Source organism: Pleurodeles waltl, chromosome 3_1 (genome assembly GCF_031143425.1).
Source record: "Pleurodeles waltl isolate 20211129_DDA chromosome 3_1, aPleWal1.hap1.20221129, whole genome shotgun sequence".
Taxonomy (NCBI): domain Eukaryota; kingdom Metazoa; phylum Chordata; class Amphibia; order Caudata; family Salamandridae; genus Pleurodeles; species Pleurodeles waltl.
Genome location: NC_090440.1, coordinates 811,766,978 through 811,779,509, shown reverse-complemented (window position 1 = coordinate 811,779,509; position 12,532 = coordinate 811,766,978). Strand labels below are relative to the sequence as shown.

The 12,532-nt window shown below is 43.3% G+C and overlaps 1 protein-coding gene across 3 annotated transcripts in view; it reads left to right on the top strand.

The window, feature by feature from the left end:
* Positions 1 to 12,532, top strand: part of COPB1 (COPI coat complex subunit beta 1) — a 213,012-nt gene that overhangs the window by 123,273 nt on the left and 77,207 nt on the right. The window lies entirely within an intron of this gene.

The following is a 12,532-nucleotide window of genomic DNA, read 5'->3' as shown; positions in this document are numbered from 1 at the left end:
TCACACGCAACAGCGGATCTTTATCCAAAGGGGTACAGGGAAGATCAGCACTCTTCCCCCAATCAGAAGGAAAAGGAAACTTGACTTCCAGCAACAAGACAAGCCACCACAAGCAACAGTGGTAAAGAAGGTAACTCCTCCACCCTCTCCACCACCGTCAACTCATGTATCACCGGCACAGACTCCACCACAATCACCAGCTCATACCACCATGAGCCAAGATGATCAGGATGCATGGGACCTCTATGATGCTCCAGTATCGGACAATAGCCCAGAGTCGTACCCAACTAAACCCTCACCACCTGAGGACAGTACAGCATATGCACAGGTGGTAGTTAGGGCAGCCCAATTTCATAATGTATCACTACATTCGGAGCCTATCGAGGATGACTTCCTCTTTAACACCCTGTCCTCCACCCATAGCCATTATCAAAGCCTTCCTATGCTCCCGGGAATGCTAAAGCACGCTAAACAGATTTTTAAGGAGCCAGTTAAAAGCAGAGCAATAACTCCAAGGGTGGAGAAAAAATACAAGGCACCGCCCACAGACCCTGCTTTTATTACATCACAACTGACACCAGATTCAGTAGTCGTAGGAGCAGCTCGTAAAAGAGCCAACTCGCATACATCAGGCAACGCACCACCTCCGGACAAGGAGAGCCGCAAGTTTGATGCAGCTGGGAAAAGGGTTGCAGCACAAGCTGCAAATCAGTGGCGCATCGCCAACTCGCAAGCACTCCTAGCGCGATACGACAGGGCCCATTGGGACGAGATGCAGCATTTCATCGAGCACCTCCCCAAAGAATTCCAGAAACGAGCACAACAAGTGGTTGAAGAGGGACAAAATATCTCCAACAACCAGATACGTTCTTCTATGGATGCAGCAGATACAGCTGCAAGAACAATAAATACTGCTGTGACGATAAGGAGGCACGCATGGCTGCGCACATCTGGCTTCAAACCTGAGATACAACAGGCAGTGCTCAATATGCCGTTTAATGAACAGCAATTGTTTGGGCCAGAAGTGGACACTGCAATTGAAAAATTAAAGAAGGACACCGACACAGCCAAAGCCATGGGCGCACTCTATTCCCCGCAGGGCAGAGGCACATTTGGCACATTTCGCAAAACAACTTTCAGAGGAGGGTTTCGAGGTCAAGCCACAGAAGCCAGCACCTCACAAGCAAGACCACCTACTTACCAGGGACAATATCAAAGGGGAGGCTTTCGGGGCCAATACAGAGGGGGCCAATACAGAGGGGGCCAATTCCCAAGAAACCGGGGAAAATTTCAAGGTCCCAAAACCCCTCAAAATAAACAGTGACTCACAGGTCACACAACCCCTTCACACAACACCAGTGGGGGGAAGACTAAGCCAATTCTACAAATCTTGGGAGGAAATAACAACAGACACTTGGGTCTTAGCAATTATCCAACATGGTTATTGCATAGAATTTCTCCAAATCCCTCCAAACGTCCCACCGAAAACACACAATATGTCAAAACAGCATATAGACCTTCTAGGACTAGAAGTTCAAGCATTACTGCAAAAAGACGCAATAGAATTAGTACCAAATCCACAAAAGAACACAGGAGTTTACTCACTGTACTTTCTAATACCAAAAAAGACAAAAGTCTGAGACCAATATTAGATCTCAGAACACTAAACACCTTCATCAAATCAGACCACTTTCACATGGTCACGTTACAAGACGTAATACCACTGCTGAAACAGCAAGACTACATGACAACGTTAGATCTAAAAGACGCGTATTTCCATATACCGATACATCCCTCGCACAGGAAATACCTAAGGTTCGTATTCAAAGGAATACATTACCAATTCAAAGTGTTGCCATTCGGAATAACAACAGCGCCAAGAGTCTTTACAAAATGTCTAGCAGTAGTAGCTGCACATATCAGGAGGCAGCAAATACACGTGTTCCCGTACCTAGACGATTGGTTAATCAAGACCAACTCGCTAACAAAGTGTTCACACCACACAGATTATGTTATACAAACCCTTTACAAGCTGGGTTTCTCCATCAACTATGCAAAGTCACACCTTTTGCCGTGTCAAACACAGCAATACTTAGGAGCGACAATCAACACAACAGAAGGGATAGCCACTCCAAGTCCACAAAGGGTTCAAACTTTTCACAAGGTGATACAAGCCATGTATCCAACACAAAAGATACATGCAAAGATGGTATTAAAACTCCTAGGCATGATGTCCTCATGCATAGCCATTGTCCCAAACGCAAGATTGCACATGCGGCCCTTGCAACAGTGCCTAGCATCACAATGGTCACATGCACAGGGTCAACTTCTAGATCTGATGTTGATAGACCGCCAAACATACATCTCGCTTCTATGGTGGAACAGTACAAATTTAAACAAAGGGCGGCCTTTCCAAGACCCAGTTACACAATACGTGATAACAACAGATGCTTCCATGACAGGGTGGGGAGCACACCTCAATCAACACAGCATCCAAGGACAATGGGACGTACATCAAAGAAAGTTTCATATAAATCACCTAGAACTGTTAGCAGTATTTCTAGCGTTGAAAGCATTCCAACCCATGATAACCCACAAATACATTCTTGTCAAAACAGACAACATGACGACAATGTATTATTTAAACAAACAGGGGGGGACACATTCGACACAGTTGTGTCTCCTAACACAAAAAAATATGGCATTGGGCGATTCACAACCACATTTGCCTAATAGCACAGTTTATTCCAGGGATCCAGAACCAGCTAGCAGACAATCTCTCTCGGGATCACCAACAGGTCCACGAATGGGAAATTCACCCCCAAATCCTGAACACTTACTTCCAAATTTGGGGAACACCTCAAATAGATCTATTTGCAACAAAAGAAAACGCAAAATGCCAAAACTTCGCATCCAGGTACCCACACCGGCAATCCCAAGGCAATGCTCTATGGATGAATTGGTCAGGGATATTTGCGTACGCTTTTCCCCCTCTCCCTCTCCTTCCATATCTAGTAAACAGATTGAGTCAAAACAAACTCAAACTCATACTAATAGCACCAACATGGGCAAGACAACCTTGGTATACGACCCTACTAGACCTGTCAGTAGTACCTCATGTCAAACTACCCAACAGGCCAGATCTGTTAACACAACACAAACAACAGATCAGGCATCCAAACCCTGCATCGCTGAATCTAGCAATTTGGCTCCTGAAATCCTTGAATTTGGACACTTAGGCCTCACACAAGAATGTATGGAGGTCATTAAACAAGCTAGAAAACCTTCCACTAGACACTGCTATGCAAGTAAATGGAAAAGATTTGTTTGTTACTGTCATAATAATCAAATTCAACCATTGCATGCATCTCCGAAAGATTTAGTAGGATATTTACTACATTTACAAAAATCAAATCTAGCTTTCTCTTCCATAAAAATACATCTCGCAGCAATATCTGCTTACCTGCAGATTACTCATTCAACTTCCCTATTTAGAATACCTGTCATTAAAGCGTTTATGGAGGGCCTAAAGAGAATTATACCACCAAGGACACCACCTGTTCCTTCATGGAACCTCAACATTGTCTTAACAAGGCTCATGGGTCCTCCTTTCGAACCCATGCATTCTTGTGAAATGCAATACTTAACGTGGAAAGTTGCATTTCTCATTGCCATTACATCTCTAAGAAGAGTAAGTGAAATACAGGCGTTTACCATACAAGAACCATTTATTCAAATACACAAAAATAAGGTCGTTCTAAGAACAAATCCAAAATTCTTACCAAAGGTTATCTCACTGTTCCACTTAAACCAAACAGTGGAATTACCAGTGTTCTTCCCACAGCCAGATTCAATAGCTGAAAGAGCACTACATACATTAGACATCAAGAGAGCTCTAATGTACTACATTGACAGGACAAAAGAAATTAGGAAGACAAAACAACTATTTATTGCCTTCCAAAAACCTCATACAGGAAATCCAATTTCAAAACAAGGTATTGCCAGATGGATAGTAAGGTGCATCCAAACCTGCTATCTTAAAGCAAAGAGAGAACTGCCTATTACACCAAAGGCACACTCAACCAGAAAGAAAGGTGCTACTATGGCCTTTCTAGGAAATATTCCAATGAACGAAATATGTAAGGCAGCAACATGGTCTACGCCTCATACATTTACTAAACACTACTGTGTAGATGTGTTATCTGCACAACAGGCCACAGTAGGTCAAGCCGTACTAAGAACTTTATTTCAAACTACTTCCACTCCTACAGGCTGAACCACCGCTTTTGGGGAGATAACTGCTTACTAGTCTATGCACAGCATGTGTATCTGCAGCTACACATGTCACCGAACGGAAAATGTCACTTACCCAGTGTACATCTGTTCGTGGCATTAGTCGCTGAAGATTCACATGAGCCCACCCTCCTCCCCGGGAGCCTGTAGCCGTTTAGAAGTAGATCTTGAACATTTGTACATTTGTAAATATATTACATTAAACCTTCATTTTGTACATACGTATTTATTCCATTGCATGGGCACTATTATTAGCATACACAACTCCTACCTCACCCTCTGCGGGGAAAACAATCTAAGATGGAGTCGACGCCCATGCGCAATGGAACCGAAGTGGGAGGAGTCCCTCGGTCTCGTGACTCGAAAAGACTTCTTCGAAGAAAAACAACTTGTAACACTCCGAGCCCAACACCAGACGGCGGACTATGCACAGCATGTGAATCTGCAGCGACTAATGCCACGAACAGATGTACACTGGGTAAGTGACATTTTCCATATATATATATATATGTTCTATGGCATGTTTTGCTGCAGATACACATGCTATGCATAGTCTGCCACCTAGTGTTGGGCTCGGAGTGTTACAAGTTTTTTTTCTTCGAAGAAGTGTTTTCGAGTCGCGGGATCGAGTGACTCCTCCTTTTCGGCTCCATTGCGCATGGGCATCGACTCCATGTTAGATTGTTTAGTTTCTGCCATCGGGTTCGGGCGTGTTTCCTTTCGCTCCAATAGTTCGAGTCGGAAAAGCTTCAAAACTCTCTAATTCTTGTCGGTATTGTTTCGATCGTGTACCATCCTCTATCGTCACTTCGGTACTGTCAGGTTAAACCTCTCTACTCGCCCTTTCGGGTGCGTGCGCCCAACTCGGGCTTGGTCGGGCCGACCGCATGGAAGCCTCATGGACCGGACCCCATTCCAGTTTTGTCCTCAGTGCCACACAAAATTTTCCTACACAGACCAACATCTTGTCTGTAATCTTTGCCTTTCCCCAGACCATCGGGAAGAAAATTGCGAGGCCTGCAGATCCTTCCGTTCCAAGAAAACGCTCCAAGACAGAAGAGCCCAGAGACTCGAGATGGCATCCAAGAGCACCGAACTTCTCAACATCGAAGAGGAGGAGATCATGCAGATGGCTGTCTCCGTTCGAGGGTCCGACTCCGAGCAGGAGTCTGAGGAGGACAGACCGGTCATGGCAGGACAGCACGTGAGTACGCCTGCCCCGTCCCAGCCAAGCCCAAACATAAGGCCTTGGGAACACCACTGCCGGAAGGCCCTGGCTCAACCCGTAAAAAGACCTTCGGTGACCAACCCACAACTTCGGCACCGAAAAAGGCCACACCACCCAAGCCATCGGACTCGAGCCGAGGCTCTGTCTCCGAGTCCACCAAGCATCGATCCTTCGAGTCAAAACCTCGAAAATTGTTTTAGAAGCTGAGGCCATCATCCACCCCTAGTCTTTCGATACCGAAGAAACCAGCTTCGGAGCCAAAAAGGCCAATTTATTCAGAGGAACATGGACTTTCACAAGCACTCAAAGAAAGCCATAAACTGACTGAGGAACACCCACAAATGGAGGCAATAGATGAAAGGCAAGCCAGGATTCACATACACAAAGACACTGGCAGAATTATAACAGCACCTCCTCTAAAGCCTAATAGGAAATTAGCCTTTCAAGAAAAATTGGACATTGCTCAGACACCACTAAAGTGCCAAAAACCAAAGGGAAACCTCCACCTCCTCAATTTTCTCCTCCTCAGTCTCCTCCTCACTTGCTTATCTCTCCCCCTACTAATCCCACACCTGTGCAATCACCAGCACATTCATTTGATACACAGCAGGACAATGTGGATCCATGGGATCTTTATGATCCAGATCCCGTTCCAGATAACAACCCAGGCTGCTATCCCTCTAAGCAATCACCACCAGAGGATAGTACAGGCTACACTCGGGTCATAGCTAGGGTGGTATCATATCACAATGTCGCCATGTGCACTGAGCCGTTTGAGGATGACTTCCTTTTTAATACACACTCCTCAACACATGCAACTTATCAGTCGCTTCCCATGCTCCCCGGCATGTTAAAGTATGCTGACCAAATATTCAAGGAGCCAGTTAAGACTAGAATAATTAATCCTAGGGTGAAGAAAAAATATAAGCCACTGCCCTCTGATCCTGCCTTTATCACACAACAATTGCCTCCGGACTCTGTAGTGGTAAGCGCAGCCGGAAAAAGAGCAAACTCGCAGACATCAGGGGATGCACCCCGACCAGACAAGGAGAGTAGAAAGTTTGATGCTGCGGGCAAAAGGGTGGCATCTCAGGCAGCCAACCAGTGGAGGATAGCCAACTCTCAGGCATTGTTGGCTAGATACGATAGGGTCCCCTGGGATGAGATGAAAGACATAATACAACATCTCCCCAACGAACAACAGAAAAGGGCACAACAAATAGTTGAGGAAGGGCAAGCTATCACAATCAATCAGATCAGGTCAGCCCTAGACTCTGCAGATACAACTGCTAGAACCATCAACACTGCTGTCACCACAAGAAGACACGCATGGCTTAGGTCTTCAGGATTTAAGCCTGAAATACAACAGGCTATCCTCAAAATGCCGTTTAACCAAAAACAGCTTTTTGACCCAGAGGTGGACACGGCTATTGAAAAAATGAAAAAGTATTCGGACACAGCTAAAGCCATGGGTGCTTTGTATACTACACAATACAGGGGATCCTTTCTTGAGCCCCAATACAGAGGTGGATTTAGAACCCAAACACCTGAGGCATCCACCTCACAAACAAAGTCGGCCTACCAACCTCAATATCAAAGAGGTGGTTTTAAAAGCACTTACAGAGGCCAGTACCCCAGAGGCAGGGGAAAATATCATTCAGCAAAACAAGCCTCACAACAGGCAAAGCAGTGACTTGATCCATCCCTTCCCAATTCACATCTCACCTGTGGGCGGAAGACTGCAAAGGTTCCACAACAATTGGCTACCCATTACCACAGACAGCTGGGTATTATCAATTATCTCCAATAGCTATTGCATAGAATTGGCACAAACTCCACCAAATATTCCACCAAAACCACACAACCTCTCCACACAACATATCCTCCTGTTGCAAGAGGAATTAAAATCTCTATTACTCAAACAAGCAATAGAGCCAGTGCCACAAAATCAACTAGGAACAGGAGTTTACTCACTGTATTTCCCCATTGCCAAAAAGGACGGAACCTTAAGGCCAATATTAGATATCAGAATCCTCAATCTTTACATCCTGTCAGACCACTTTCACATGGTAACACTACAGGATGTTGTCCCACTACTTCAACAGCACGATTTCATGGCAACATTAGACCTCAAAGATGTGTATTTTCATCGAGCGCACAGGAAATATCTCAGGTTTGTGATTCAAAAAAAGCATTATCAGTTCAAAGTGTTACCCTTTGGAAAAACAACAGCTCCCAGAATATTCACAAAATGCCTGGCAGTAGTTGCATCCTACTTAAGAAGGCAACACATTCATGTCTTCTCATATCTGGACGATTGGCTAATAAAATCCATCAGTCATACACAGTGTCAAAACCATACGCATTATGTAATACACACCCTACACAACCTAGGGTTCTCTATAAACTACCAAAAATCACACCTACAACCTGTTCAAATTCAACAGTATTTAGGGGCAACACTAAATACGCATACAGTGCTTGCAAGCCCAAGTCCACAAAGAATTCAAGCATTTCGCAATATATTGCCACAAATACAGCCAGCCTAACAGCACACTGTCAAATTCGTCATGAAACTATTGGGCATGGTGGCATCCTGTATCGCCATTGTCCCACATGCAAGACTAAACATGCGGCCTTTACAACAGTGCCTTGCACAGCAATGGTCAAAGGCACAGGGTCAACTTCATGATCTAGTGTTGATATATCGCCAAACATGCATGTCCCTTCAGTGGTGGAATTCCACAAACCTAAACAAAGGGCAGCCATTTCAAGACCCCGTGCCTCAGACCATACTTACAACAGATGCACCAATGATTGGCTGGGGGGCAAACCTCAACAATCAAAACATTCAAGGACAATGGGACGCCAAACACAAACAGTTACACATAAATCACTTGGAGTTGCTAGCTGTATTCCTAGCACTCAAAGCTTTTCAGCCTCTTCTCACTCACAAGAATATCTTTATCAAAACAGACAACATGACAACAATGTATTACCTAAACAAACAAGGAGGGACCCATACATCCCATCTCTCCCTCCTAGCCCCAAAAAATTGGCAATGGGCAATCCACAGCAAAATTCACCTGGTAGCACAACACATTCCAGGGATACACAACCAATTGGCAGATGTTCTCAGCAGAGATAATCAACAAACACACAAGTGGGAGTGTCGCGTAGGCTCTCATTATCCTAATGAGACTACTGGATTTTTGGGTGGCAAGATCATTCACAGTGTGGGGGACTAAGTCTGACCCACGGTGAAGGACCCCTGTCACCCCAAACCCGGTTTTTGCTCCGGCTAACTAGCAGTGCCTCATCTCTCGCAAAGGGAAGAGACAATTGGGCAGCCGAGCGCATGACATCTTAGTACTTACCAGGAAAGTCGTGGTCACTCAGGTCACAACCGGTTCTCTCATACACAGTGCGGTCTCATATATAAATGACAAAGGCAGTTTGAGTTTTAAAGATTGGTTTAATAAAACGACTGCATCCTAGATAACAAAGCGTGAGCTGCAACAACCCAAACTAGACAATACAAAAGAATTTAAATAGTAACGAGGAGAGTGAAGCACAAGAATAAAGCTATCATAGTGCAACTAGATTATGTTCTCTCTAAGTTATATGTTGAGCACAGCCTGTGAAGCTCTAAGCCTGCTTTTCAGGTTCCCCCGGGAGGATATCAACCCTCATACCTGAGCAAAGTCCTGTAATCTGCATCAGCATCTGCAACGGGGCAGTCAGCATCTAGTTGTGGGTTCCTGGTTGGAATCTCCCTCTCATGTGTACCAGGACTAGAAAGTGTTTTTATAACTAACACGCTGATGTTCTAAGAAACGTCCCTACGTAAGGATGTGTACTTTCTACGATCCCCAAAGACTAAACTTCTACCACGTCTATCGGCAATGTACCAGACTGTATCCTTGACTGAAGCACAGAGCGAGCAAGAATGTATTGTTTGAGAACACAGTGCTGAATTAAGCTAAACAGTGTGATAGAATGAAATAAAAACAAGACCGTAAAACTGGTTATTGTAAAATAACAGTGCAAGGTTGAATAAAATGCATCCAGGGCAAAGTGCACAGAGGCCTAATACGTTAAGCAAAGCGCATAAAGCTATAATAAAAATGGCTACAATACAGGAGATTCACCTTCAAGTGCTTCAACTATACTTTCAACACCAGACATAGATCTATTTGCCACCAGCGAAAACGCAAAATGCCAAAACTTCGCATCCAGGTACCCACATCTCCTATTCAAGGGTAATGCTCTGTGGATTAATTGGTCAGGGATATTTGTTTACGCTTTTCCCCCTCTCCCGCTCATTCCATTTCTAGTCAACAAACTGCGTCAAAACAAGCTCAAAATGATACTCATAGCGCCAACGTGGGCACGTCAACCCTGGTACACAACACTATTAGACCTGTCAGTAGTACCACATATCAAACTCCCAGACAGACCAGATCTGTTAACACGAAACAAACAACAGATCAGGCATCCAAATCCCAACCTACTCAATCTAGCGATTTGGCTCCTGAAGTCCTAGAATTTGGGTATCTACAACTACCAACTGAATGTATGGAAGTAATTAAACAAGCAAGGAAACCCACTACCAGGCAGTGCTATGCCAACAAATTGATAAGATTTGGGTATTACTGTCAATCTAAACAGATTACCCCTCTTTCAGCATCAATACAAGACATTGTATGCTATTTGCTTCATTTGCAGAAAGCAAACTTAGCTTTTTCATCCATAAAAATACATCTTACTGCAATCTCTGCGTACTTGCACAATATACAACACAGTTCTTTATTTAGAGTTCATGTTATCAAAGCCTTCATGGAAGGGTTAAAATGCATCATCCCACCTAGAACGCCTCCAGTACCTTTGTGGAATCTAAACATAGTGCTCCCACGACTTATGGGCCCACCATTTGAACCTATGCATTCATGTCAAATTCAATACATAACATGGAAAGTTGCCTTCCTAGTCGCAATTACTTCATTGTGAAGAGTTAGTGAAATCCAAGCTTTCACAATTCAAGAACCGCTCATGCAAGTACACAAACATAAAGTCGTACTTCGAACTAACCCTAAATTTCTCCCAAAGGTTGTATCACCGTTTTATATCAATCAAACAGTGGAACTACCAATCTTCTTCCCACAGACAGATTCTGTGGCAGAAAGAGCCCTGCACACATTAGATATTAAAAGAGCCTTAATGTATTACATAGATAGAACAAAATCATTTAGAAGAACAAAACAGTAATTTGTGGCGTTCCACAAACCACATACTGGTAACCCCATTGCAAAACAAGGTTTGGCACGATGGATAGTAAAATGCATCCAAGCATGTTACCTTAAAGCTAAAAGGCAGCTCTTAGTTACACCTAAAGCACATTCCACAAGGAAAAAAGGGACTACAATGGCTTTCTTAGGAAATATACCAATGGTGTAGATGTGTTAGCAAGGCAGCAAGCCACAGTAGGCCAAGCTGTACTAAGAACATTATTTCAAACAACTTCGACTCCTACAGGCTAACCACGCTTTTATGGGAAGGAAAACTGATTTGTAGTCTATGCATAGCATGTGTATCTGCAGCTACGCATGCCATTGAACGGAAAATGTCATTTACCCAGTGTACATCTGTTCGTGGCATGTTCCGCTGCAGATTCACATGCACCATATATATATATATATATATATATATATATATATATATATATATATATATATATATATATATATATATATATATATATATATATATATATATATATATATATATATATATATATATATATTCCATTTGCATGGACATCTCTTTTCTTTATACTTCATCACTCCTACCTTACCCTCTGCGGGAAAACAATCTAACATGGAGTCGATGCCCATTCTCAATGGAGCCGAAAAGGAGGAATCACTTGATCCTGACACTTCTTTGAAGAAAAACAACTTGTAACACTCGGAGCCCAACACTAGATGGCTGACTATGCATAGCATGTGAATCTGCAGCGGAACATGCCACGAACAGATGTACACTGGGTAAGTGACATTTTCCATTTATATATATATATATATATATATATATATTTGTTAATTAAGGAAATACGTCATCATTTGCGTATTTGTTTTGATGCATGCTTGTTTCTGTATTTTTGTGTGTGTTTTTTATGGTTCAGATAAATGAAAATGCTTAGGCTGGTATTCCTGCCTCCAAATAATGTCTCAGTACAGTAAGGGTCCCTGCCTTCCAGTAATGACTCAGTTGGGGTCCCCAAATTCCAATAATGCTTCAGTGAGGGTCCCCGGATTCCAATAATGATTCATTGGGGGTCCACAGAACTACTTTCTGTCCATGTGAAGTGCCTGCTGATTCCATCCATCTGCCTTGTAGGTCTTCTCTAATTAGTATCAACTTCATAAGACGTTTCCAAGTGTAACGTTTAGATGGGTAGTGCCACAAGCATTACAGAAAGTACAAGTTGAAGTGAACTCTTCAACTCACAGGTCCTTACAGTTGACTTTGGAAGCACTGCATGCTTTCTGATATCTCCTTTGATAATCAGATTCTTTCCACTATCGTCTGTGACTAATGCATAAATTATAGTAACGCAAGCTCCCTCAGCATCGAAGTGTGAAGGCCATGCATGTTCTATTACATTCTGTTAGGCTTCGCAGAGACGAACATGTTAAATACCAGTACTTTGAGGTATGTGGGGCCTATGTCCAGGGGACAGCTCTTTTGATCCATTGGTCAGACGTCTTTCTTTATGCTTTCCCCCTCTCTCTCTGTTCCGCTTTTCCTGAAAATTATGCTCGATCCGAATGAAAGAACCTAGAATAAATATAATCTTCATAGTCTGGCTTGTCTAAACTGGACATGGTTTCTGTTTCTTCATCAATCAGAGCTGCCACCTAAACAATTACCTTGAAGGCTATATTTTCAGTACAAGTTGATAGGCAGTATTCAGTTGCTGTGTTTAATGACTGAACTACACAGCATAGCTTT